The sequence below is a fragment of the Natator depressus genome, chromosome 21 (assembly GCF_965152275.1).
Source record: "Natator depressus isolate rNatDep1 chromosome 21, rNatDep2.hap1, whole genome shotgun sequence".
Classification (NCBI taxonomy): domain Eukaryota; kingdom Metazoa; phylum Chordata; order Testudines; family Cheloniidae; genus Natator; species Natator depressus.
The window spans coordinates 9,052,801-9,079,308 of NC_134254.1; the positions used below are offsets into that span (position 1 = coordinate 9,052,801).

The 26,508-nt window shown below is 50.6% G+C and overlaps 1 long non-coding RNA gene across 1 annotated transcript; it reads left to right on the forward strand.

Moving 5' to 3' along the window:
* Window positions 1-15,090: 15,090 nt before the first annotated feature.
* Window positions 15,091-17,590, forward strand: LOC141975657 (uncharacterized). The gene is made up of 3 exons (XR_012635979.1): window positions 15,091-15,203; window positions 15,794-15,854; window positions 17,046-17,590. It is a non-coding gene; the product is annotated as an uncharacterized LOC141975657 (long non-coding RNA).
* The last annotated feature ends 8,918 nt before the right edge of the window (window positions 17,591-26,508 follow it).

The following is a 26,508-nucleotide window of genomic DNA, read 5'->3' on the forward strand; positions in this document are numbered from 1 at the left end:
GGAAGAGGCTGTAGAATTGCAGAGTGTTAACATTCAGAATGTCCTGATCCTGCTTAATCTATCAGCTCCTCTGTGTGACTTCTGGGGCTGAGTCTAGTGACAATTAGAAAAGGGCCCTGCAGTGCCAAAACCATCAGACCTCAGCCAACCTTGCTCTGCCTTGCCTCATGCATTATGAGCAGAGCTGAGTGCTAAACTCAGACTGGGGACTCCTGAAGAGCTGGTGATGCTGCAAGAGGCTGGGCTCAGGTACTACAGTGATGGGTGTAGTAAGAGAGACACACAAAGCCAGATTGACAGCTGGCGAAAACAGGCACAGCTCCATTGGGGTTAGTGGAGCAATGCTGATGAACGCCAACGGAGGATCTGGCCCAGGGATTATATTTGATGATAGGCAGAAAGAACCCAGCTGGATTTTTGGAGCCTGGGCTGGGGCTTATCACACTGGCCTCTGGAGAAATCACTTGTTGGCTTGTCAGTTGAGCAAAATGGCTCTGGAATTACTGAGAGAGAATGAACAGAGGACCCCATGATGCCGTCTTTACAGTCATTTTCTGGCTGCAGAACCAGAAAATCCAGACACTGGACTTCGGCTTGGAGTCTTGGAAAATGGAAACTTGGTATCCTCGGCTCTCGGGCAAGCTGAGATCCCAAGATCCAGGATCCTTGACTCCTGGGGAAACAAGGTCTCAAAATCAGTTGTATCTAGATTATGGTAGCACCTAGAGGCTCCTACTGAGATTGGGTCCCCATTGTGCTGGGTGCTGTACAAAGGTAACAGAGACAACCATTGAGGTCCCAGGACATTTGTTCCCCTAGCAAGCTGGGTCACTGGCTCCCGTATCCTTGGCCCATAGGAAAGCTGGAATTCCAGGAAGCTTGTTCTTGAATTTGCACTGGAAAGATGGGTCTTGGGGTCCCAGGATCTCTGACCCACCAACTCTTGGGAAATTGGGGGCTTGGGACATAAGATCCAGTGGATTCCTTGGCCTAAGGTCCACGGGGGAGGGTGTCTGTCTATCCCACAGTCCGAACTGGAATTCTTTCCTTCTCTTCCCCCACATTCCAGAGCCAGTTTAATCGGCCTGTAGTTTTCATTTCATGCCTTTCTCCTTTTTGAGGGGCCAGTGAAATTTATACAATATTTAAGCAGCATAGCGGAGTCCTGGAAGATATTATTAATGTAAAAGGGACAGGCTGGAAATGCACTTGAACCTGGTTACAATTAGAGGGTGATTTTTCTAAAGGTCAATGAATTCAGATAATATCCACAGGGGGGAAAAGAAATTTAATACCTTTTTAGTGAATTAATTAATTATAATATTATATCGGCTTGGGGTTCTTTTCCAGAGTGATTAAGGGAACGATCTGTCTTCCGAGAGGTTGGGGGAAGGCAGCAAGCAAACGAAAGACTGACAGAGGGAGAAAGAGTTTAATGCAAGAATAATGAAGCCTTTTCTTTCCTTTCAAAACTTACTGTATTTCAAGGCCGCACATTCCTGCCTTGCTGGGCTCAGACCCTTTCATTATGGTCCCACCAAAGCCATAGAAGGTAGAGGCCGTCCTTATTTTTATCTTTTAGGAAGTGAATTTGGAGGGTTTATATAGAATAAAAATGTGTGTATGTTTCTGCAAGTGGCAGAGAAAGCAGCAGTGAGGGAAAAGCATGCTGGAAGCAGGGGGCATGCATGTGCCCCGTCCCACCCCACGCAGCTCAGTCCTGCCCTTTGCAAGATCCTGTTACTCACGTCCTGTTCCCCCCCAACCCAGCTCTGCCATTGCACTTGAATCCTAACCTGCCACACCCCCATCTATTCCATTCCTGCCCCAGCTCTGTGGATGCTCCTCAAGCCTGACCTGCAGCCCCCTCCCACAGCTGTCCCAGTTCTGGCTCCCTACCAGCTCCAGCTCTACCAGTGGACCCGTAATCTTGACCGATAGCCCCCACTACGCCTCCAATCCTGCCCGACCCCCTAGCAGCTCTGTCCTGACCTCCATCAGACCTGTTATTCTAGCACCACTCCCCTCGCTCCCATCTCTGCCACGGCATCTCCGTTGTGATCAGCACCACTTGTAATCTAGCTCACCTCTCCCACCCCGGTTACAGCGCAGGGATCTGTGCTGCGATCTCCCGACACTGCCCTTGCCCGTGACCTAGAGGGAGAGCATAGGCTGTGCTGAAAGCTCTGCACGCTGCCCTGCCGTGGGCTTGAGCAGCGGCATGGCCAGGAGTGGAAATTTGGTGGACTCCCAGCTTGCGACGCACAGGTGACAAACTGTCCCCGGGGCAAGTCCAGGGGGGTGAGCGACCAAACTTCCCTATTCCTGTATGTGGGAAGGAGGGTCTGTGTGTTTGTCCCGGGGCAGAGGCATGGGTGAGCTTGGGGAGGCAGTGGCGGGGGAGAGGGAGGAAGAGGGTATTGAGAGCAGAGAGGCAGTGGGGAAGGGACATGCTGCTGTGTGCGGAGGGGCTGCTCAGCAGATGTTGTAGCTTTTCCCTCCGCCCCTGGGCAGGACCCGCCCGGGAGCTGGCTGTACGATTCGTCCAGATCCCTGGAGTCGGATAGGCTATCTTCCCCACCCAGCCCCACGCCTGGCCAGGTGTGTCTGCCAAGGGGAGGGAGTTGGGATGGGACAGGAGCCCTGATGACCCGGCTTTGGCTGCAGAAGGGAGCGGGCCAGGTGGGCCTCCTCCCCCTCTGCCGGGCCGTGGGCATGCGGAGCTGGGCAGCGGGCAGGAGTGGGTGAACTTCACATGGGCTTGGGTGGGCTGTGGCCCACTCACAGCGATGCCCCTGCTTGAGGCTGCAGTGTGGGCATCTGCCCTGGATGTCCTCCTGGCTGCCCTGCCCCTGACTTGCAGGTACAGCAGGGGGACCCGAGCAGCTAACTCCTCCTCGCATCGTTCTCTGACCCCTGCCCAGGCGTCTCTGCCAGGACATCCTGCGCTGCGGGGAGCATTTCTCCGGGCTGCGGGTGACTGTGCAGGCAGCCATGATGTTGGTGGCCCCGGCTTCGCAAGTGCCCTTCAAGTAGAAGCGGTGCTCAGGACATTGCAAAGGGTGTGCGGGTCCCTGTTAGGATGTTCTCTGGGGGGCCTCTAGATAAACTCTCATCAGCCTTGGGTGCATCTTCAAACACCCGCCCTCCCCAGCTCAGCTCCCCCCTGCCCTTCCCAATTGATAACATGGCTCACTGGACATAGACCTGGGAATTGGGACTCCGGGATTCTTGGTGCTGCCACTGGCATGCTGTGCAACCTTGTGGGGAGTTTCTTCCCTTCTCCTTGCCTCAGTTTCCCCCCCCCCCCCCAATCTGTAAATCAGGGTTAATGAAACTTACCTTTTTAAAGTGCTTTAAGCCTTCTCTAAACACCTTCTCGAACGCCATCCCTCCTCCCCAGCATGTTTAGTGAGGAGGCAGCATGGGTTCTGTCCTGCACAATGTGACCTTGGGCAAGGCGTTGCCCCTCTGTGCCTCAGTTTCCCCTTCTGTCAAGCGGGGACAATGGTACTTGCAGCTGTGAAGTGCTTTGAACCCGCAGCCAGACGCCCGAAAGATTTTTATTCTCTCTCGCTGGCTCTAACGCCGATTGGCCCCTGGGAGCCCAGGAATAGCTTCAGACCAGAGCCCCTTGCTCCATAGCCTTCCCCTGTGTTAGCTTATCTGCAGTCCAAGCCGAGGCTGAAATTTACACTCTCTGTTAATCCACCCAGCCCCTGAAATTAATTATAGCCTTGTCCATTAGAAATTACCATAACCTTTCTGGATATATGTTCTTATAGTGCAGGAGGGGGGCAAATTCCCTCAGCGGCCTGTAATTGGAGTTGCTTTTTTCTAAACCCTTTCCCTCTTGTTTTTTTTAAAAAGATGTGGACATTTCAACTCCTTAATCATGGATCCTGGTAGCTGGTAAAAAGTTTAAGAGGCCTGTAATTGCGCTCTGTCCTGGCAATGTCGGTCTATGGGGGAGAAACGGTAGGTGTGTCTTATATGTCATGAATATTCAAGTTGGCAAGTGTAGGGCCAAAGAGAGTGAGAAGGATGGGGTGTGGGGGGAGAAGCCGGGAATTAATCTTCCTTCTCTCTGGGAAACTGCAGTTCCTCTTGGCATGGGTGAAGTGCAGAATGTCATGTGTGGGAGTGCGCCTGTGTGTGTCTGGGTGGGTGTGACCTCAAAGTATAGGCTGGGAGAATGCTTAGAGGTTCTTTTGGTTTTTGGAACCTGTTATTAAGAGCTTGTCTACAGGGGAAATGGACTGGAATAGCCCCTGCGGACTAAGCTGTTCGGCAAGAGCTACTCCAAAATAGCTCCCCGTATGGACGCTCTTCTGGAAAAATGAGTGCACTTGCAAAGCGATGTCATTATTCTGGAATAAAATCACCTTTATTCCGGAACGTTGTAGCCACACAGGGAACTAAGCTGGAATAGCCCCTGCAGTCCATTTCCTCCTGGAGACAAGCCCCCAAACCAATCAGGGCCTGGAAGGAGCATTTTGTTCTGCAGTCTTGGATCTTGATGGCTGCACAGTTATAGATAGATTAAACACCCCCACCTCCGGCTATCCCTCCTCATCCCCTCTCCTCCTTTCCATCTCCGTGTCCACCCCTGCCCCCAGGCCGTTCTCTTTTCACATCCCCTTCCATTTCTCTTTGCTCCTTCCCCAGCCCACTCTCCACTCCCATCCTTTCCTTATCTGGTTCTTTGCATGTATCCATTTCTCTCTTCCATTCCTGCACTAGCTTTAAGTCACAGTGAAGAGGTAATTTAGTAGCCCACTTGGCCCTCTCAAAGCTATTTGTGGGTCTTTAGTACCTTCCAGGACCTTCCCCCCAGTATTTCACGGTGTTGGCTGGGCTATGGAGCTTCATAACTACCTTGTAGATGTTCCATTGGGTTGAAAGGTGGCAGATGAAGGCCTCAGAATTGAAGGCTTCATCATTTTTAGATACCCTGGCCTGGTGGGTGTAGAAACCAAGACAGTAGGTGCCACACTGGGGCTGTTACAGTATTGTGGCTGCTGGGCTCAGCAGTGGCTTTGATCAACGTGCTGAAACCTTGAGAAAAAACAGGCCCCTGATCTGAATGCCGAGCACTTGAAAACCAGGCTTGAGAAACTCTTGCCCACAGGCACCTTTGTGGTGGCTGAGAGATTAGCCCCCTGAGGGGGAGTCATGCGGGAAAGGGCGTTAAAAAAGGCCAAGCTATTAAAGAGTAAGAAGGGGGCTCCTCAACCATACCGATGAGCAGTGCTCTGTGGAAGGCCTAGGTTTGATTTTTCCCAGCCCAGCCCCTGGCTGGCAGGAGTTTGGAGAGCTATGGAGACAGCCCGTTCAGCCTCAGGCCAGGAGGGACCTTAGTGACCCCTCAGATTGATTACGCACGTCAGTGCTCCCCGAGCTACTCTAGATGCCAGCTGGCCCACCTTGGCACTTACGCAGCATGGCCATACATTTGAAGCACACGACAGACCTTCAAGGTTAGGGGCCACATCCTGGAGTCACTCCACTGAAATTGATGGAGCTACACCAACTCACACCAGGGGAGCATCTAACTCAGCATTTTCACTAGTGGCTACTGATTTGTATTTATTTATTGTTTCTGCTTTTGGCCATGTGGCTGCATGTAATTAACCCTCACAAATTCCTCTGTGTGTAGCAGCGTGGACTCACTGGCACAGTGCCTCCTGCTGGTTGCCTCGGGAATTAGCTCCTCAGCCTCAAAGCGCCCTCTGCTGGCCGGTGTCTCGCCTGCCACAGGCCCCATGTCCCTCCTGGACCCCAGTGCCCCTTACCTTGGGGTGCTGCCCCCCAGCAGTGCCCCCACATGCTGGGGCTCCCTTTCCAGGGGAACCCCCTCCCCCTATGCCCACCTTGCCTCAGTGGCTACTGCCAGTCATCATCTAGTCCCCCTTTCTCTGGGGCAGACTGCAGTCTGTCATGGCCATTCATCACTGGCAAGGGGGTTGAACCAGCTGCCTCTGCCTATCCCTGGGCTGCACCTCTGCAGCCCCAGTACCTGCTTAGGCCTTTAACAAGGCCTCAGCCTGGGGAGTTGCCAGGCTGGAGTGCCCCAGCTCCTCTTGCCCTTCCCCAGCACTGCTCTGCCCCAGGCACCCTGTGCTCCCAGGCAGCCAGGTCCTTCCCACTCCAAGGCTGGAGTGAGAGTGACCCAGCTACTCCCTGAGCCCTTATATCAGGGCCAGCTGTGGCCTGAGTGGGTGTGGCCCTAGCTGTGACCCCTTCCCCAACCAGCCTACCTTTTCCCCCAGGAGCAGGGTAACTGCCCAGCTACAGTGGGGTGTGTGTGTGTGTGTCATTATTATTATCCCCATTTTACAGATAGGGAAACTGAGGGCACCAAGTAAGAGGAAGTGATTTGCCTAGGGTTACACAACAAGTTGGGGGCAGAGCTGGGATAAGGACTCAGGACCCCCTGTCTCCCAGCCCACACATCACTCCCCCCCTCCTTGCTTTCTGTCTGTGAAGTGTTTTGAGAGCCCCCAGGATGAAAGGACCTGACAGACTGCACCCCGGCATGCGTATCATTAAAAGGTAGGCTGTACACTGACTGGGTATGTACCGCAGCATAAGGAAAGCCAACACAGGAGCCTGCCAAATCCACATCGGTCCAAAGACATGTCCCTGCGCTGCGTCCTTAACTCACCCCCTTGCCCTTCTCCTCTGAACGACAGCTGCTTGAGGAGTGGCTGCTTTGACAGCCCAGACTCGGGGTTTCCTGCCTTTGGCGGAGGCCCTGTGGTCCTACCAGTGAAATGTTGGAGGGGGAACTTGTCCTTTATTTACCACACTTCCATCTCCCCCGCTACTAATGTCCCTGCACCCTGGCAACATGTTCAGGGGAGCAGAGCTTGGCACAGTCCCTGGCGAACTCTGAGGGGAGAGAGAGGCACCCTGCCCAAGCTGACCCAAAACCTCTCCAAAGGGGGTTCAGTGTTGGCCTGTTGATATTCAAGGGGGAATCCGTACCACTGAGGCCTGGAGAGACCATCCTATGGGGAACCTGAGGGCAGCACCGATGCCCTCAGCAGCTTCCCACTGGGCTTGGATATGTCTGCGAGAAATTGCTTGCCAGACCCATGGGCATCTCTCTCTCTCTCTCTCTCCCTCCTTCCCCATCTCTGCCCCTTAGAAACTCACCATCTTTTATCAAACCAGCCCTTTCATGTCCCCTCCACCGCCCTCAGCCAGTGCGGCTCTGCCGGAGAGAGCCGGCTTGCTCCCATTGTGCTATCTTTGGGTCCTAAATTAAAATTTATGACATCTTGAAATGAGCAGTGAGGGTAATTTTGCTTCTTAGCGAAGATGCTAATGAGTCCCCTTAATGGCGTGAATAAGGAGTTGACGGGTCGTGTGTCACTTTGCGCAGCCCGCGCCGGTGGTGTAATGGCCACGGTAAGTGTCTGTAATTATACCCTGTCTCGCTGTATTTTGGCAGCCGTGGTGGGAGAACAGGCGGCTCAGTCACATACAAGGGAGAAGGGGGAAGGGGAGGGAGAGAAATCCCAGAGACCCCTGTGCTTCTCCCTGGTCTCTGGGTCCGTCCCTCAGTCCTTGCGTCTCTTTGATGCAGCAGGCTTTCTGGGCTTGGCTGGCAGCGTGGAAATGCCCCCTTGCATCTGTTCTAAAGCGCAAGCTGGCTGAAGATTGGTTGGTTTGTTTTTTCACAAGGTCCCTCCACCCCCTGCTTCATCATAGCTGAGGCTGGCACTGTTTGCCACACAGTAGAGGCAGGAGATGGCAAAGACCTGTCAGATCAGTGAGTGCCGGGCAGGAAACAATCTCCAGGTGTGGGGGCCAGGGATGAAGTAATGGAGAGCCCAGAATGAGCACAGCTTCCCCATCGCCGCTCAAAACAGAGTGGGAAATGACCATCCCCACTTGGCTTGGGTAAGCAGCACATGCCCCCTTCTCTCCCTGGCCTGGGTATTGTCCCACAGTTTCCTCTGATGCAGCAACTGCTTCCCTGCTGTTCAGTCTACTTTAACCCACAGGACAGGAGGTATCAGCCACGTGAATTGATGCTGGCTGAGCGGTTGAGTTCATTCCCGGATTGATTCCGATGACCGACGGGGTTTCACCAGGGAAACGTCTGACCCTTGATCTCAGCCGGAAAAGCCCTGAATTTACCCCTGGGATTCTTGAGCAATTTGTTGTGCTACTGAAACATTTCACAGGGAGGCAACTGTGGTAAAGGGGAGAAATCTGCCGTGTTTACTCCCCGACATACGGAACAGGTGAGTGTGACCGCGGCAGGAAGTGGACTCTGCCAGTGCATTTCATCCCAACTCCCACCGATTCCTTCCACCCAGCTCCTTGGCCCTTGTGCCCGTTCACAAAGCCCAGCATGAGTACTAAGTAGGGGGACCAGACAGCAAATGTGAAAAATCGGGACGGGGGTGGGGGGGTAATAGGAGCCTATATAAGAAAAAGACCCCAAAATCGGGACTGTCCCTATAAAATCGGGACAGCTGGTCACCCTAGTATTAAGGGCACATGCACACTCAGCGTTACCATCACTACTCCTACCGTGTAAGGCTCGATTTTCAACAGACCTCAATCCCTATGTGCCGAGCTCGGTAGAAAATCTGTCGCTCAGGGTTTGTCTACGCATGGAGTTCATCAGGAATAATCTGCTTCAAATTCACACCCTCATTTATTCCAGAATAGTTTCATGTGTAGACAAGCCACTAGTTTGAGGAGTCCAGCTTTGCCAGGGGTGGCAATTCAGAGCAGGGTTAGATGACATGATTAAAATGCCGGACACGGTTGCGTCTACTGTCCGTAGCAACTCTGCTAGACCCACGATGGGGAAGCGCTAGTGCGGACTACAAACTCTTTTGGGGCAGGGGCTGTCTCTTTGTTCCGTGTTTTTACAGCACCCAGCACGATAGGTCCACGGCTGTGGCTCCGAAGCACTACTGCAAAACACATAATTAATTAACAGGTCAGGCCCAAGTAGCTAGAACACACAGGAATTGACTCAGTTTTAGTTGGCTCTCCAGGCAGTCAGGAGTTTGGCACAGAAGGGCTTCCAGCATGGGAGGGATTTGCAATCCCTTTGCTGTGTGGAGTGTATTACACAGAATTGTATTTACACAAAGTCAAGTGATATATAGTGAGACTCACAGGCTTTAAGGTCAGAAGGGACCATTGTGATCATCTAGCCTGACCTCCTGCACGTTGCAAGCCACAGAACCTCATCCACCCATCTTGTAATAGACCCCTAACCTCTGGCTGAGTTACTGAAGTCCTCAAATCTTGATTTAAAGACTTCAAGTTACAGAGAATCCACCATTTACACTAGTATTTGACCAACCTGGCTGGGGTTTTTTTTATGGATTTGCCAATTGCCAGAAAAATAATTTAATCGGCTGTTTTTTGTTTTATGTGAGTCTAAAGATTTGCATTATAAGCACAATCCACTGGGATATCTAATGTTAAAAGTTTCAGTGTCCAAGATAAAGATACTGCAGTGTTCCCACTTCCGCAGTTTTAAGTGATAACAGATCAAAACTGTTGAAAACACAGCAGCTGTCTGCCCCCCCACCAAACCTTTGGAATGACTGGAGGAATGGCTTCAGTATTGAAGTGGTCAAATGTGAGCTTTGCATTAGATGCAACCTCAGCTATTCCTGTCTGGAATTCTATGATGTTGCCGTTAAAAATAAGAAATTGCTAGAAATGACAAAATCAAACGGCAAATACAAATTCAAGAAATAGACTCAATGGCTTTTTTTAATATATAAAGTTCCAAAATGCTCACATTCATGTATATAGTTAAAATATAGATTCAATGCAGTCTGGGGTGGAAATAATCTCAGTGAAGACGGACACAAACGAAGCCGCTTGGAGAACACGCCCAAGGTAAGAAAATGATGTTATCAATCTTATCTGTATGTTATCTCTCTAGATACTATAAGTGGCTGTTGAAGGGCGGGTTGCAGAGTTGCCTTGTGGTTGGGAGTTGGGGTTGTGGCTGGCTTGCCTTGTCGGGGGTCAGGGGGGTGCCAGTGTTGTTTTTTTTTTTTTTGCATTACCCTGCCAGGGTCCCAGGGAGTACAATACCACAACGCAGGCATGATAGGAACCAGCACAGACATGGAAAAAGAGCCATCAGGTCCCACCTCGTCCATGTCAATCCAAGATTGCTCCCTTAGGGTTTGTGCAGCCTGATTTTAGATTTCCTGAGCAGCTCCCACCCATTCCCGTGCCTATGAAGCCCTGGCCTGGTGCATCTCACTGTTAGGACGTTTTCTCTCAGTCTCACAGTATTGCCAATGCCAAGCATCCAAAACCCATGAGCTGGGCTCCCCCAGAATCATGAAATTAAAAAAAAAAATGAATGTTGGGTTCTTTTCCTTTGCCTTCTGTTTTCTGAGCCTTTGAGCTGCACTCGGGTGCTGTTTTCAAGCTCTTCTCTGCTGTGGTGAGGGCTAGAAACTTACCTTTTCCCCTTTTAACAAAAGCTGAGATTCTCAACTGACTCCAGGAGCTGGGGCTTTAACCAAACTACCAAATATTCTGAGACTCGCTATAAAAGCATTAGAGTTGGCAGCATTGTGTTGGGGTCTAGTCCTGTCCAGAGCAGGTACAGAATGAAGGCATCAGGAGCCAGTACAGGTTAGGGAAGCCCCAGCTAACGGTAGCCTCAATAGACCATTCCTGCTTGGCTTAGAGGTTTCCCCTGGAGTGCCTCTTATGAGAGGAATGTAAAAAGTCCACAGTCTGCGTAAATCCACCTCGCATGGTGGGCTGAGCAGAGGCATTATGATTTGGGCCTGCAGGGCAATGCTGACCTGGCCACGTAGCCTGCTCATTAGGAACCTAAATACCTTTGAGAAGGGCCAGATTTAGGGGCAGGCCACCCAGGTGACCGCTTGGGGTGCCAGGCTTGGGGGGGGGCGGGCGCTGGGCTTGGTGGGCTGGTTTTTTTTTTCTGTTAGCGACAAAAGGGAAAAGAGAACATTTGAAGTGACATGTTTCAGGTATTCCGTATGTGGGGTCATTTTTCATGAACCTCCTAGAATGTTCTGGACCTTTTTGGAATCTCGTGGAACCTTCCAGACTTTCTGAGAACTACATTTTCCTCAAAGCTCCTAGAAAGTTGTCAGTTAAGTCCTCGTGGGTAGATAAGGGGTGGGGCATCACCAGTCCATCAGTGAGCTAAAAACACAGATTTACAGATCCTAGTGTGCAAATTTACCATCTTATGCGACAGGGATAAATCATGCATGCAAATTGTGCATCAAAGTCGAGAAATGGGCCACAAATGCAATAAAAAAATCAGGTATTCAAACGGGTGCAGGAACAGGTTTTATAGTGGGGGGGCTGAGAGCCATTGAAACAAACTGTAAACCCTGCATGTGATGGAAACCACTTCAAGCCAGGGGGCGCAGCAGCACCCCTAGTTCCAGCACCTCTGTAAAAGTCTAACAAATGGAGTGGGGGCTAGCCTTTGCTCTAGCCTTTGAAGATTTGGTCTGTCGTGTTTTACACCCATTTGCACATGACTCTACAGGCTGCAAAACAGAGCAGAATTGGGCCCATTAATTTCCTCCTTATTGTTAATGAATGGACCTACATTCTCTCCAGTGTGACGCCCGCCCCTCCCGGATAAGTTTGTAAGAGGCCTTGTTATTCCTCTTTACCCCTCAAGTTAACATTCGCTCATCCTGCTATGTTTGGGTGCCCTTATCTTTCTCTCCCTGCATCTCTTAGTGGATTTTGTGGTGGCTTTCAACTTCCTTATTATTTAGATGCTACAGGTAAGAGCTTGAGGGCCCCATTGTGCTGGGCCTGGCACAAACACAGAGTGCGAGACAGCCCCTGCCCTGGAGAGCTTACAAACCAAACAGGCCCATAAAGGGGGAGAGATGGGAAGTACTATAATCCCCGTTTTACAAACGGGAAACGGAGTCACAGAGCGATCGCATGCCTGTGTGTGTGACAGCTGCCATCGGGGCCAACGTGCCAGAGACTGGCAAGTGTGAGTCTTACCAGCCTGTGCTGCCGAGCCAGGCCCTGGAGCTGGGAGCTATAAGCGGCTCCCATCCTCCGTGGATCAGGCACAGAGGGGGACAGATGACACATGGTAACCCAGGGGTTACACCAGGAAGGTGTGACAGAGCCAGGATTCAGATCTCCCGAGTCCCAGTCTAGGGCCTTCACCATGAGACCATCCCCAGGACTGGCTCTGAGGTTAAAGATGGAAGGAAGTCCTATTCACTGACTCCTGCACCTTCTTTGGGTGCGCTCCTTGATGATCGCAGCACAGACCAGACCAGGCCTAATGCAGTGCCTTCTGCAAAGGCCCAGCTCAGAGTGGCCTGGGGCAGTTTTCCTTGGCTCTGTGTCTTATGCTATTGTACCATGAATTTTGTGCATCTGGGGGCAAGGGAATCCTGTGACACAGAAATTTTGCTCAGACCTTCGCCTCTTTTTCCCAAGAACATGTCTCTTTGTTGCAGTGTTCCCTTTAGGCACCCGTTACTCTTTCTTCCCTGTACATCCCTGCGCTTTGGAGACGGAAGCCAGCGTTCCCCGTCTTATGAGTGAGTACCGTGGTTTTATGCCCCACCCAGTGCTGAAATGTGGCGTCCAGTGTGCAATAGCTCAGAAAATCATTCAAGAGTGCCTGTAGGGAAAACTACAAACACCCCCCATAGCAGACTGAGTGGTCCAGTAACGGGCACTAGGTTAAGATTGAAGAGGCCTGGGTTTAATTTCCAGATACACCACAGACTGTCTGCATGACCTCGGGCAACTCCCTTAGGCCCAGATCCTCAAAGGCTTTTAGGTGCCTCACCCCCACTGATTTCACATCTCTTTGCCTCAGTTTCCCATCTGTACAACGGGGATAGTAGCACTGCCCTACCACACAGGGATTGTGAGGTTAAATACAATGAAAAGAGTGAGATGCTCAGATACTGTGCTGATGAGGGTCAGATAAGTACCTGAGACTGACTGATAGCCTGACCGTGGCTCACAGACCTCCCCCATGCGATTCTGCAAAGGCGTGCAGAGTTGTAGCTTGCAGTGCTCCAGGACTGAGGGCTGCAATTAGACCAAGACAGAACAGTTCACGATAGACCCTGGGTACTGCTTAGATCAAGTTGGACCATCACCTGGCACTTATAAGACCAAGGAAGCTCCATCGATGCATGGAAATCCTCTCTTGCACGTGCCGGACCTGTGACTTACTTCTCTTGGGTGCTAACATCTCCGGGCAGCTATGATCTACTTTATGCTGATTTATGTGGAACCCACTTGTTCTCCTGGCAAGTTGCCAACATGGCCCTTTTCTGGGTAAAGTTTGGACAACCTTCTTTCCCTCCTTTCCGTGTTACTAAATTGCCCATGACATCCTTTGGCTGGGTGCTAGCATCCCTGGGCAGCTGTGCTCTGGGTTATGCCAATTAAGTACTGCCCTTGGCGAGTAGCCAATGTGTCATCTTGGCCAGGCAGTGTCTGGTCACCCTCACCTCCCCTGGATCTAAATTCAGCAAGCCGAGATCTTACTGGGCTGATGACGAGTGTCAAAATCAGCCTGCTAATTCCACCTGCCGTGGGGAAAAACCGCCGTCAAGGGAAGCCCCCAGAGATCAGCCATCTCCAAAAGAACTTCCCGCGGAATCAGTGAAAGTGTCTATTACAGAGACATAAGCAGCAGTGTTTTAAAGGACAATATCAATAATCTGCAAAGAGCTCTTTGCGTGCTCAGACTGGGGCTGGCAAGCAGATTGCCAGAGAGATCACGACCACTGAAATATTGAAGTACTTGCATATAAACTGCTCTTTCAAGTTTTTTTTGACAAGGGTACTAATTAAATCTTAATTGACACCGCACTAATTAGCTTCTTAATTACATGGAACCACATAATTAGCAGCACACTCTGCACTAATTGTTAATTAGGAAAACCAGCCCCCCCGCCTCCCCTTGTCTCTTTTAACTAAAGAGCCTCTTGAATAGAGAGGAGATGGGAACAACAGAGCTGGTAAATCCCCCTTCAGAAAGGCCTGCTGCCCCAGGAGAGAGTGGCTGCTCATTCTGCACACAGGGGCTGTGGATGTGTGGGCTCCAGGTGTGGAGGCTTTTGGGAGGGGGTCGCAAAGGGTAACCCCCCCATCAAAAGATAGGCAGGGGCAGGAATGGGTGATGTTTAATGAGACCCTAGGGTGAAAGGTGTTCTGGATCTAAGCGCAAAGTGTTCATTCATGATGATTAATTATTCGTATTCAGCAAAGCAAAGGAATCCCCGGTCTGGAAAGCTTACGAATGAACTAGTGGGCACCAGATCATTCAACCCTTCTTGTGCCCAGTGGCTCAATACCGTCTGTGCCAGTCTCTGCTCTTGAGCTCTTCCAGGAAATGGCTGATTAATCCCATGTATCCCAGGCTGTTGACTGTTCTTGCCCATCTAATGCTGGGCAGTTTTCACTCCCCATGACGAGCTGTTAAATGGCACTGTGCCATAGCCATACAGACCTTCTCTGAGTGCTAACGCTTTCTGTGCTGGGCTGCATAGCTGTGCCCCATGGCAGGCAATTTAATACTCCCGCAAGAAGCCAGTGATGCGCCCTATCACTCCTGCCTTAACCCCCTCTGTGCCAGGCTGGAATATTCAGCTTTCCCCGCACACCCCAGGGGATGTTTACCCGGTTCGATGATTGCTCCCTTTAAATTGCCAGGCCAGGTCCGTAGCTGGGGCAGGGGTTTGTAATCTGTTGTAGCGCCTCCAGCTGGGGAACTGGGCTCGTGATCGCATGGAGTAAAAGCAGCGCCTTTTGTGCAGCTCACTGCAACTCTGCTAGCAGGGAGTCGCAAACGCACACGGCCTGTATTTACAGTGTACCAGGCCCTGCTATTGATTCTGCTTCTGACCTTCCCCTCGAAAAATACCCTTTTGCTTTCAACTGTCTAGTGCTTAGTCATGGAAGGGGAGTTTTTCTAAAAAAGTTCCATGCAACTCAGCCAAGTCATTTTCGAGTGACACGGCTGCCTCACCCTGCCTCGTTTTTCTGATTCGTTTTTTATTCCCGTTCCGTTGCAGACTCCCAGCTGGCTCATGGTGCACATCTGCATTCAGTCTCGTTTGGAGGCGTTAGCCCAGAGTGGGCATCCCGCCGAGTTTCCAGGTGTGAAAAAACACAGGAGTTGCAGTTTTTCAGCCGTGATTCAGGTTGGTTGAACCCTTTTATCCGGTGCACATTGTGTTCTGGGGCTTGTCCAGAGAAGGGGAACTTGCACTGATGTCGCTACAGTAATGCAAACCCCTAATGTAGACACACTGTAGCAGTGGCAAATGAGGCTTGGGCCAGCGTGGAAAGTCCTGTCATGCACCAGGATTGTCAGAGAATCCTAGCAATGTAGGGCTGGAAGGGACCTCAAGGCATCATCTAGTCCAGCTTCCCATGCCAAGGCAGGATTAAGTAAACCTAGGCCATCCCTGACAGATGTTTGTCCGTGTTCTTAAAATCCTCCAGTGATGGGGATTCCAGCAACACGGGTGGGTTTGCACTGGTTATATTTACACCAGTGCAACCCCACCTCCACTATAGTCAGAGCATAATTCTCTCCCTCTCTCTTTACACTGTTTCTCCTTCTATTTCTGACTTGTCCACTCCTTTCGTCTTAAATACGCCTTTCTCTTCCTTCCAGCCTCTCTTTTCATCCTGCTTCTTCCCTTTATTTCAGTGTTGATTTCCCTCTCTTCCTCATCCCCTTCTTTCTTGCTCCCTCTCACCCAGCTGCCCTCTCTCCCTCTTTCAGCCAAACTGTTGACCCTGAATCCTCTTTCTGCTGCTGGTGCATTAATGCGTTTTCTTAAATGGTAAGTCTCTGAGGTCTAAGCCACATGGGGCATTGTAGCTTGCGTGTTTGCTTCTCAGCATTGCAAGAGCAGGAGCGTGCTTACAGCCAGATGTGCGTGCTGGGGTGTGTGTTTGCATGGGGGAGGGGTGCTCACATCAAGATATGCGTGTGCTAGCTGCACTCTTTCGCACAATATGTGTAGTTGCATGTGGCACTCACATGGGTGTGCCTTTTAATCATCCTGTGTACACTGGCCTGTACGGTGTTAGAGCTAATGCAAGGTCGGAGAGCCCTGCGTAAGTACACAGACAGTATTAAGTGATCCTCTGAGTTTGTTGCTGCATAGGAATGTTACACCTGAAGCATGCGACTGGTGTTGCCTGGGTGCATTTATACCAGCATACGTTGCACGGCTGGTGCCAGATTCTCAGCTGGCGGAAATCAGCAGAGCTCCATCAGAGTCCACAAAGCTATGCCAATTTACCCCAGCTGAGGATCTGGCTCTTAATATTTTCATCAGTACGCATGACACCATAAGTTGATCTGTACATCTCTGCATGTGCTGTTTGATAGAGCAGTGGTTTTCCACCTGGGATCCGCAGACTATGTCTAAGGGGTCCGCGCAGGGTTGTCGTTACCCCAGAACAGTTTGGTTTTCAACCTGTGGTCCGTGGACTCCCTGCAGACTATGTCTAAGATTTCCACGCGGGTCTGCACCTGCATTCGAAATTGTTTCGGGTCTGCAAATGAAAAGAGGTTGAAAACCGCTGGGGTAGAGCATTGTGTGCCACTGTGTGCATATGTCTGTGCATTGTGGGGTTTTTTTTTTTCCCTTTTGTTGGTTTTGCGCCTGTGTTTCTCAGTGGTGGTGTTTTGCTCATGTGTTGGTGTGTACATATATGGGGTGGATTTTGCATGTGTTGGCATGATATGCACACATGTTGGCTTTTTGTGGGTGTATAGGCCCACACGTTGGGGTTTGCCCCTGTGTTGGTATGTTAAGATTGTGGAGGTGTGTGTCTGTGCTAAACAGCTGTTACCTTGTTTTGATGTGTCCCGATGCCTGTGTGTTTGTGTACTGATGTGTGCCTAAGTGCTTATGCTGAATTGTGCCCATATGCTGCTAGGTTAGCTTGTGGCCCTGTGCTGGTGTGTTAGATTGTGCACATGTATTGACACGTGCCTATGCTGAATTGTGCTGGTGTTTTAGGGCTTGTACACACTAGCGCTTACTCTGGGGGAAAAGCCACCCCCATGAGCAATGTAAGTTACACCGGCGGGAGAAGCTCTCTGGTGTATGGCACGACATTACCATCAAGCAATCTCTCAGCAAGGACTGTGGGACGCGTCAGGATCTTTGCACAAAGGATAAGGCTCTGACCCAGTATTATCTGACTGCACATTTTACAGCAGCGGTAGCTGCTATGACAAACAAATGTGTGGAATGCAGCCTTTAGCTCCACCAAGAAGCTACCACAAATCGCATGGCTGCCGCTGAAACTGCTGTCCAAGATATTATAAAAGCCATGACTGTAAGAATGACAAATCCTTTGAGCACTGACCCTGGAATAAACCCATACAACCGACAGCAACATCTACTATGCCCCCACCTGAAACTGCAGAAAGTTTGCGCATGATCGGAGAGATTGGCACACAAGAAATAAAGCCGTTTGTAACCAGTAGGTTACAAAGGGGGGAGCTAGACCTCTTTTACCCCATAAAAAGGCACAATTTGAAATCATTTGGTAATCTCAACAAACCAGTCGAACAAAAGAAGACACAGACAACACAAGCAATAATTACCGTCCGCCAGATATCCAGCAAGCTGACAGTTATTGACCAGACTTGTTGATATCCAGGATCTGATGAAATATGAGCTGGCACCTGTCCCATTTTCCCTCTTCAACTTGGATGGATCTCTAAGAAAGACCCAAAAGAGCAACACACTGTCTTGGCTGGAGAAAAATCTGTCAATGGTTGAGCTACAAGAGCCCCAGGAGCCAAAAGACACAGTCAGAGACAAAAAGACACTTTGTAAAGATTGGAAGTCAAATCCTACTGAGGAAAATAGAAAGGAACACAGACTCTGGCAAGTCAAGTGTGAAGTATAATTAGGCAGGCTGAAAAAGAATTTGAAGAGCAACTAGCAAAAGACAGAAACAAATGGGAATTTTTTTTTAAGTGCACCAGAAGCAGGAAGCCTGCCAAACAATCAGTGGGGCCAGTGGACGATCGAGGTGCTAAAGGAGCACTCAAGGAAGAAAAAACAGTAGCGGAGAAACTAAATGAATTCTTTGCATCGGTTTTCACTGCCGAGGATGTGAGGGAGACTCCCACCCCTGAGCCATTCTTTTTAGGTCAAATCTGAGGAACTGTCCCAGGTTGAAGTGTCAGTAGAAGAGGTTTTGGAACAAAATGATAAATTAAAGAGTAAGAAGTGCCCAGGATCAGATGGCATTCACCCAAGAGTTGTGAAGGAATTCAAATATGAAATCGCAACACGACTAACTGTAGTATGTAACCTACTGCTTAAATCAGCCTCTGTACCAGATGACTGGCAGATAGCTAATGTAATGCTGATTTTGAAAAAAGGCTCCAGAGCTGATCCTGGCAATTAAAGGCCAGGAAGCCCAACTTCAGTACCAGGCAAACTGGTTGCAACTGTAGTAAAGAACAGAATTATCAGACACGTAGATGAATTCAGTACGTTGGGGAAGAGCCAACATGGGTTTTGTAAAGGAAAATCATGCCTCACCAGTGTATTAGAATTCTTTGAGGGGGTTGCAAACATATGGACAACAGTGATTCAGTGGATATAATGTACTTGGACTTTCAGAAAGCCTTTGACAAGGTCCCTCACCACAGGCTCTTAGGCAAAGTAAGCAGTCATGGGATAAGAGGGAAGGTCCTCTCATAGATAGGAATCAATGGTCACTTTTCACAGTGGAAAGAGGTAAATAGGGGGTTCCCCCAAGGATTTGCACTGGGATCAGTGCTATTCAACATATTCATAAATGATCTGGAAAAAGGGGTAAGCAGTGAGGTGGCAAAGTTTGCAGACGATACAAAATTACTCAAGATAGTTAAGTCCAAAGCTGACTGTGAAATGTTACAAAGGGATCTCACAAAAGAGGGGGACTGGGCAACAAAATGGTAGATGAAATTCAATGTTGATAAATGCAAAGTAATGCACATTGGAAAACGTAATCCCAACGATCCATACAAAATGATGGGGTGTAAATTACCTGTTGCCACTCAAGAAAGAGATCTTGGAGTCACTGTGTATAGTTTTCCTGAAAACAGCTGCTCCATCTGCAGCAGTAGTCAAGAAAGTGAAATAAGGATTATTTACCCCTTCACATAACACAAGAACCAGGAGTCACCCAATGAAATTAATAGGCAGCAGGTTTAAAACAAACAAAAGGAAGTATTTTCTTCACACAATGCAGTCAACCAGTGGAACTGCTTGCCAGGGGATGTTGTGATGGCCAAAAGTTGTCGGCGATTGGTCGAGGATGATCTCTTTCACAGGTTTTATTTTTCATGGGTCCTTTGGTGACTGAGGAGTCCGATCCTTGAGCCACAGGCTCGTTGGCAGACATTACAGGTGGTTGGGCTGGAAGACAGGGTTGGGCCATGATTGCTGCGTGACAGTTATCTGTCCTTTCTTTTCTGGTGTTTTTCTGCGACCAGGGCAAGGCAATTTTCCTCAAAGGTGGACGTTCCCTCTCTGACAAGTCTTCGCCAGTTACCCCTATCCTGGGCTGCTGTCTCCCAGTGTGTGGTGTTGATGCCACATCTCTTGATGTTTATCTTGAGGGTGTCTTTTGGCCTCCCCTTTCCTTTCTCCTTTGGTGAGTTGGGCGTACAGCAGTTGTCTTGGTGGGCGTACATCAGGCATGCACACACAGTGCCCGCTCCACCTCAGCTGGTGCTGGATAATCAGGCCCTCAACACTGAAGATGTTGGCCTCTGTGAGGACACTGACATTAGTGCGGCGACCCTCCCACTTTATGTTGAGGATCTTCCAAAGAAAGCGCTGGTTATGGCATTCCTGGTTTTATAGCTCACCCAAGTCTCACGTCCAAAGAGAAGAGTTGGGGTTAGCACCACCTTATCAACTAAACTAAAAGTCTAGTATGTGTTCTGATGTTGTGATTGTTGAAGACTTGGCGAGACAGTCTGCCAAAGGCAAGGCTGGCACAGCGAATTCTGTGCTGAATCTCGACGTCTGTGTCTGCCCTCTGTGAGAGAAGACTGCCAAGATAGGCAGAGTATTCTACATTTTCCAGTTCTTCTCTGTCAATGTAGATCTTCCTTGCTGGGTCTGATGATTGACCAGGAGCTGGCTAGTGGAGATCTTTTGTCTTGCCGATGTTCAGAGTTAGTCCTAGGTTTTTGTAAGCTTCAGAGAAGCAGCTAAAGGCTGTTTGTAGATTCACCTTTAAGTGTGCAACTACAGCACAATCATCTGTGTACTAGAGTTTGGTTATTGTTTCCGATATTACGTTAGTTCTGGCACGGAGACGAGAAAGGTTGAAGAGGTTGCTGTCAGTCTGATATTGGATGCCGATGCCCTGGGGTAGACGGTCTCGGGTTAGCGTTTCCATAGCTGCTAAGAAAATGGAGAAAAGGGTGGGTGCCGGTACACAGCCTTGTTTTACACCGGTTCAGATGACAAAGGGCTCAGAGACAGAGCCACTGCACAGGGTGGAGGCAGTCATCTGGTCATGGAGGAGTCTTACAATGGTGATAAATTTGCTTGGGCAGCCAAACTTTGACATGATTTTCCACAGAGCCTCATGGTTGACAGAGTCGAAGGCTTTGGTCAGATCGATAAAGGCCATATTCAGCTCCTGATGTTGTTCTTGATATTTTTCCTGGATCTGCCTGGCTGCAAAAATCATGTCAGTGGTGCCTCGTGATGGTGTGAAACCACACTGGGAATCTGGAAGTACTTCCTCTGCAAGCGATCTGAGCGATCTCTGTTCAAACCCCCTTCTCTTTCCAGAAAGACAAGGGCCTTCCGCAAGCGAAAGGGGACCTAAACAGGAACCTCCCACTTCTCTCCTGGGAGGTGGGACAGCCTTCTCCAAATCCTTTTAAATAGTCACAGGAAGGATTTGAACCAGAATCCTCCACCTCCTAAGCAAGCAACCTAACCACTGGACTATAGAGTGACCCTAGACCCTGGCCCGGCCCAGTTCGTACTTAATTAAAATGGAGACAGCTCCAAGAGGAAAGATGGTCACAGCTCAAACCCTTTCTCCGCAGGAAGCAGGATCAGGATTTGAACCAAGGTCTCTAACACCACAGGTGGGCACCCAAACCACCAGGCTATAGCAGGCTTCTTACAAGGCACCTTTGACTTGGATCATTTAAAATTAATTAAAGTGGAACGGCTTCAAGAGCAGAGGCGGTTGCTGCCCAAACCCCTTCCCAATCCAAGGGGGCGGGGGGGTCTGAGCCAGCACCCACGGCACGTACCCTAACCACCAGGCTGCACAAGGGCTGCTGCGCTCGAGCCTTGCTTTGGCCCAAGTAGTTCGTTCAAGTGGAACAGCAGCAAGACTTAAAATAGACTGCTTCAAACACCAGGGTGGGAAGCTTAGAACCAGGATCTCCAGCACCACAGGCAAGGGCCCTGGCCACCAGGCTATACAGGGCTGCTTACAACTTGCCTTTCATTTGGACCATTTCATAGTTCCTTAAAGTGGAACTGCACCAAGAAGAAAGGCACTAGCTGCTCCTAGCCCGGCTCAACCGGAGGCAAGGGGAGTCAAACCAGCATCACCAGCACCCCACACGAGGCTTGTAACCGCCAGCCTACAAAGGACTTTGTCTGGGCTGCTCTTCTTTTGGACCAATTAATAGTTGATTAAAGTGGAACAGCATCAGGCAGAAAGAAAAGCACAAATCCTCTCTTTTGACCCTGCTGAGGGTCCTAACCACCAGGCTACGGCAGGGCTACGGACAGAGCCGCTCTGCTTTGGCCCAATTAATAGCTTTTCAAAGTGGAACAGCAGCCAGAGGAAAGAGCCCTCTTCAAATGCCTGCTCCTCTACAGGCAGAGAAAAGAATTGAACCAGGTTCTTCACCAGCCCAGACCAAACCCTAACCTGGGAGCTACACAGGGCTTCCTACTGTCACTTGCTGCTCTGCCCCAAGTAATAGTTCATTAAAGTGGAACAGCTTCAAGAGAAAAGACTGGTGGTACCCCACAGCAGAATAACTTAGACACCAGCAGTCAGGACACTCACTATGGGGACAGGAGCTCACTGCTCAAATCCCTTTTCATTAAGCGGAAGCGGGGAGTGAGCCAGACTCCCCAGCAGCCTGGGGGAGTCCCCAGAACAATGGGCTACACTGGGAATCTTGCAACCTCTCTGGCCCAGTTAGTGGCCCTAACTCAGGCTTAGGGGGGGTCCTGTTGTCGTCCCAATGCTATAGCAACACCGATCTCACCACACCTTGGTCCTTTTGTCAGTCTAGGCCTCAGGGGAGCTGAAACTGGGACTACTTGGTCCCTATAACAGCAAACAGCACCGTGACTGTAAGGAAGCTGAGAGTGGGCATGACTCAGGCATATAGCCCTGAGACCAAAGCAGAGGGGTTCCTCAATTCATACCACCGGCGCAGTGCTAAAATCTGGAGAGCATGCATACTTTGTGAATGCCACAAGCATTTAGCTCAGGGTGAGCAACGCAGAACAGACACCATCAGGGCAGGCCCCTCACCTCACCCCCAAGACTAGGCTGGGGAGTTGAGAACAATCAGTCTCAATGCATGCCCTAGCCACAGAGCCCCGAGACTGGGGGGGGTGAGTGTCCAAATAGGCGTGTGAGAGACATTCTGGAGCTCCCCTTCCACTACACTCCTGCTGCTGGGCTCAGAATTGCTCTATAAGCTGATAGTAAGCTTGCTGACTGCAAGGGTCGGAGATCCTGCTTCAGTGTCTCCCTCTGCCTGTTAACAACAGGTGTAACGAGGCACCTCCTCTATAGCCCATTGTCTTGCAGCCTCTGTGGCCCAAATAGTGGCCCAGCGTAGGCGTCCTGTTGTTGTCCTAACCACCAGGCTACACAGCACTTCTTACAAGTAACTCTTCTTTTGGCCTAATTAACATGGAACAGCCTGAAGAGGACATGATCAGTACCCAGACCATTAGCTTATAGAGCAATTCTGAGCCTTTTCCTGGCCCAACTGGTAATTAATTAAAGTGGATCACCATCAGGAAGCTGAGCACTCCCTGCTCAGTCGCATGTAGGGTGACCAGGTAGCAAGTGTAAAATATCAGGACGGGGGGGGTGGGGGGAGGGAGTAAGAGGCGCCTATATAAGAAAAAAGCCCCCAAAATCGGGACATCTGGTCATCCTAGTCACACGGGGGAAAAAGAGGTAGCTGAAAAGTGGGCAGCGAAGGGGTTTAGCATTCATCTTCCCCCACCCCCTCTCCCAGCAGCAGGAGTGTAGTGGAAGGGGAGCTCCAGAATGTCTCTCACACGCCTATTTGGACACTCACCCCCCCCAGTCTCGGGGCTCTGTGGCTAGGGCATGCATTGAGACTGATTGTTCTCAACTCCCCAGCCTAGTCTTGGGGGTGAGGTGAGGGGCCTGCCCTGATGGTGTCTGTTCTGCGTTGCTCACCCTGAGCTAAATGCTTGTGGCATTCACAAAGTATGCATGCTCTCCAGATTTTAGCACTGCGCCGGTGGTATGAATTGAGGAACCCCTCTGCTTTGGTCTCAGGGCTATATGCCTGAGTCATGCCCACTCTCAGCTTCCTTACAGTCACGGTGCTGTTTGCTGTTATAGGGACCAAGTAGTCCCAGTTTCAGCTCCCCTGAGGCCTAGACTGACAAAAGGACCAAGGTGTGGTGAGATCGGTGTTGCTATAGCATTGGGACGACAACAGGACCCCCCCTAAGCCTGAGTTAGGGCCACTAACTGGGCCAGAGAGGTTGCAAGATTCCCAGTGTAGCCCATTGTTCTGGGGACTCCCCCAGGCTGCTGGGGAGTCTGGCTCACTCCCCGCTTCCGCTTAATGAAAAGGGATTTGAGCAGTGAGCTCCTGTCCCCATAGTGAGTGTCCTGACTGCTGGTGTCTAAGTTATTCTGCTGTGGGGTACCACCAGTCTTTTCTCTTGAAGCTGTTCCACTTTAATGAACTATTACTTGGGGCAGAGCAGCAAGTGACAGTAGGAAGCCCTGTGTAGCTCCCAGGTTAGGGTTTGGTCTGGGCTGGTGAAGAACCTGGTTCAATTCTTTTCTCTGCCTGTAGAGGAGCAGGCATTTGAAGAGGGCTCTTTCCTCTGGCTGCTGTTCCACTTTGAAAAGCTATTAATTGGGCCAAAGCAGAGCGGCTCTGTCCGTAGCCCTGCCGTAGCCTGGTGGTTAGGACCCTCAGCAGGGTCAAAAGAGAGGATTTGTGCTTTTCTTTCTGCCTGATGCTGTTCCACTTTAATCAACTATTAATTGGTCCAAAAGAAGAGCAGCCCAGACAAAGTCCTTTGTAGGCTGGCGGTTACAAGCCTCGTGTGGGGTGCTGGTGATGCTGGTTTGACTCCCCTTGCCTCCGGTTGAGCCGGGCTAGGAGCAGCTAGTGCCTTTCTTCTTGGTGCAGTTCCACTTTAAGGAACTATGAAATGGTCCAAATGAAAGGCAAGTTGTAAGCAGCCCTGTATAGCCTGGTGGCCAGGGCCCTTGCCTGTGGTGCTGGAGATCCTGGTTCTAAGCTTCCCACCCTGGTGTTTGAAGCAGTCTATTTTAAGTCTTGCTGCTGTTCCACTTGAACGAACTACTTGGGCCAAAGCAAGGCTCGAGCGCAGCAGCCCTTGTGCAGCCTGGTGGTTAGGGTACGTGCCGTGGGTGCTGGCTCAGACCCCCCCGCCCCCTTGGATTGGGAAGGGGTTTGGGCAGCAACCGCCTCTGCTCTTGAAGCCGTTCCACTTTAATTAATTTTAAATGATCCAAGTCAAAGGTGCCTTGTAAGAAGCCTGCTATAGCCTGGTGGTTTGGGTGCCCACCTGTGGTGTTAGAGACCTTGGTTCAAATCCTGATCCTGCTTCCTGCGGAGAAAGGGTTTGAGCTGTGACCATCTTTCCTCTTGGAGCTGTCTCCATTTTAATTAAGTACGAACTGGGCCGGGCCAGGGTCTAGGGTCACTCTATAGTCCAGTGGTTAGGTTGCTTGCTTAGGAGGTGGAGGATTCTGGTTCAAATCCTTCCTGTGACTATTTAAAAGGATTTGGAGAAGGCTGTCCCACCTCCCAGGAGAGAAGTGGGAGGTTCCTGTTTAGGTCCCCTTTCGCTTGCGGAAGGCCCTTGTCTTTTCTGGAAAGAGAAGGGGGTTTGAACAGAGATCGCTCACTTCACAAGTGTGGTGGGTGGGGGCGAGGGCGGGAGGGGTGGGGGGTGGGCCTGGGAGGCGGGAGGGGCGGTGGCTGGGGGGCCAGGTGGGGGGGTGGGGCTGGGAGGTGTAGGCGGGAGGCGGGTGGTCTCCTGGGAGGTGGGAGAGCCTTGGCACAACCCCTTGCAGAGGAGGGGTTGGGCCTGGGGTCTCCCACAGCCTGGGCGGGTAGCCTAGCCGCGGGGGACAAAAGAGTGACTTGCTTTTTTAAGGCCGTGCCCCGCAACAAATATTTAAGTAAAAGGCCCCAGAGGCAGCCGATACATGTTGTAAACCCCTTGCCTGTGACAGGGATTGAACCAGGGCCCTCAGCATCCCAGGGGAGGGCCCAAACCTCTACACCAGAGAAGGCATCTCTTTAGAGGAGCTTGCTTTGGCGAAATTCATAGTTCATTAAAGTGGAAGCAGCTCCAAGAGGAAAGGTTGAGGGCAGTCCCACCTCAAAGGCCTGTCCCTCCCCAGGCAGAGGGAGGAACTGAACCAGGAACAGCAGCATCCCAGGAACCAACGCTAACCTCTGTGCTACAGAGAGCTGCTTGGTGGTAGGCCTTGGTTTGGCCCAATTCATAGTTAATTAAAGTGGAACAGCTGCAAGAGGAAAGGAGCTCCCGCTTCAAAAGCCTGTCCCAGCCTAGGCAGAGGGAAGAGTTGAACCAGGGTCTTCAACATCCTAGGGAAACCCCCATCCCTTGAGCTAGAGGGCTTCTCATAGCTGCACCTAGCTTTGGCTCAGTTAATGGTTAATTAAAGTGGAACAGCTTCAAGAGGAAAGACCAAGGGGGAGGCCCATGTCAAAATACCTTATAGCCCAGCCATTGGGACCACCACTTGAGAGGTAGGTGGCTGCTGTACAAATTCCTTTTCATCAAGCAGCAGGGGCTTTGAATCAGACGCTCCCCCAGAGTACCCAAACCACTGGACGATAGCGCTATTCTCAGGCCGTCTGTGGCCCAGTTAAGAGTTAATTAAAGTGGAACTGTTTCAACAAGAGATGACGAGCAGCCCCACATCAAGGCACTCACTTGAGAGACGGCAGATCCCTATTCATCTCCCTTCTTATAGGATGTTTGTGTGTGTAGGGATTAAACCATCATCTACTACAGCCCATGTGAGGCCCCTAACCACTGGGGCTAAAGGTTATGAGGGAAAGCTCGTTCCCCACTCATCTGGGAGGTGGCAGATCCCTTTCCCAATCCCCTCTGTGCATTGGGTAGAGGGAGGAAACTGCCTCAGGTTCTCCCCTATCCTGGGTGTGCACCTCAACCT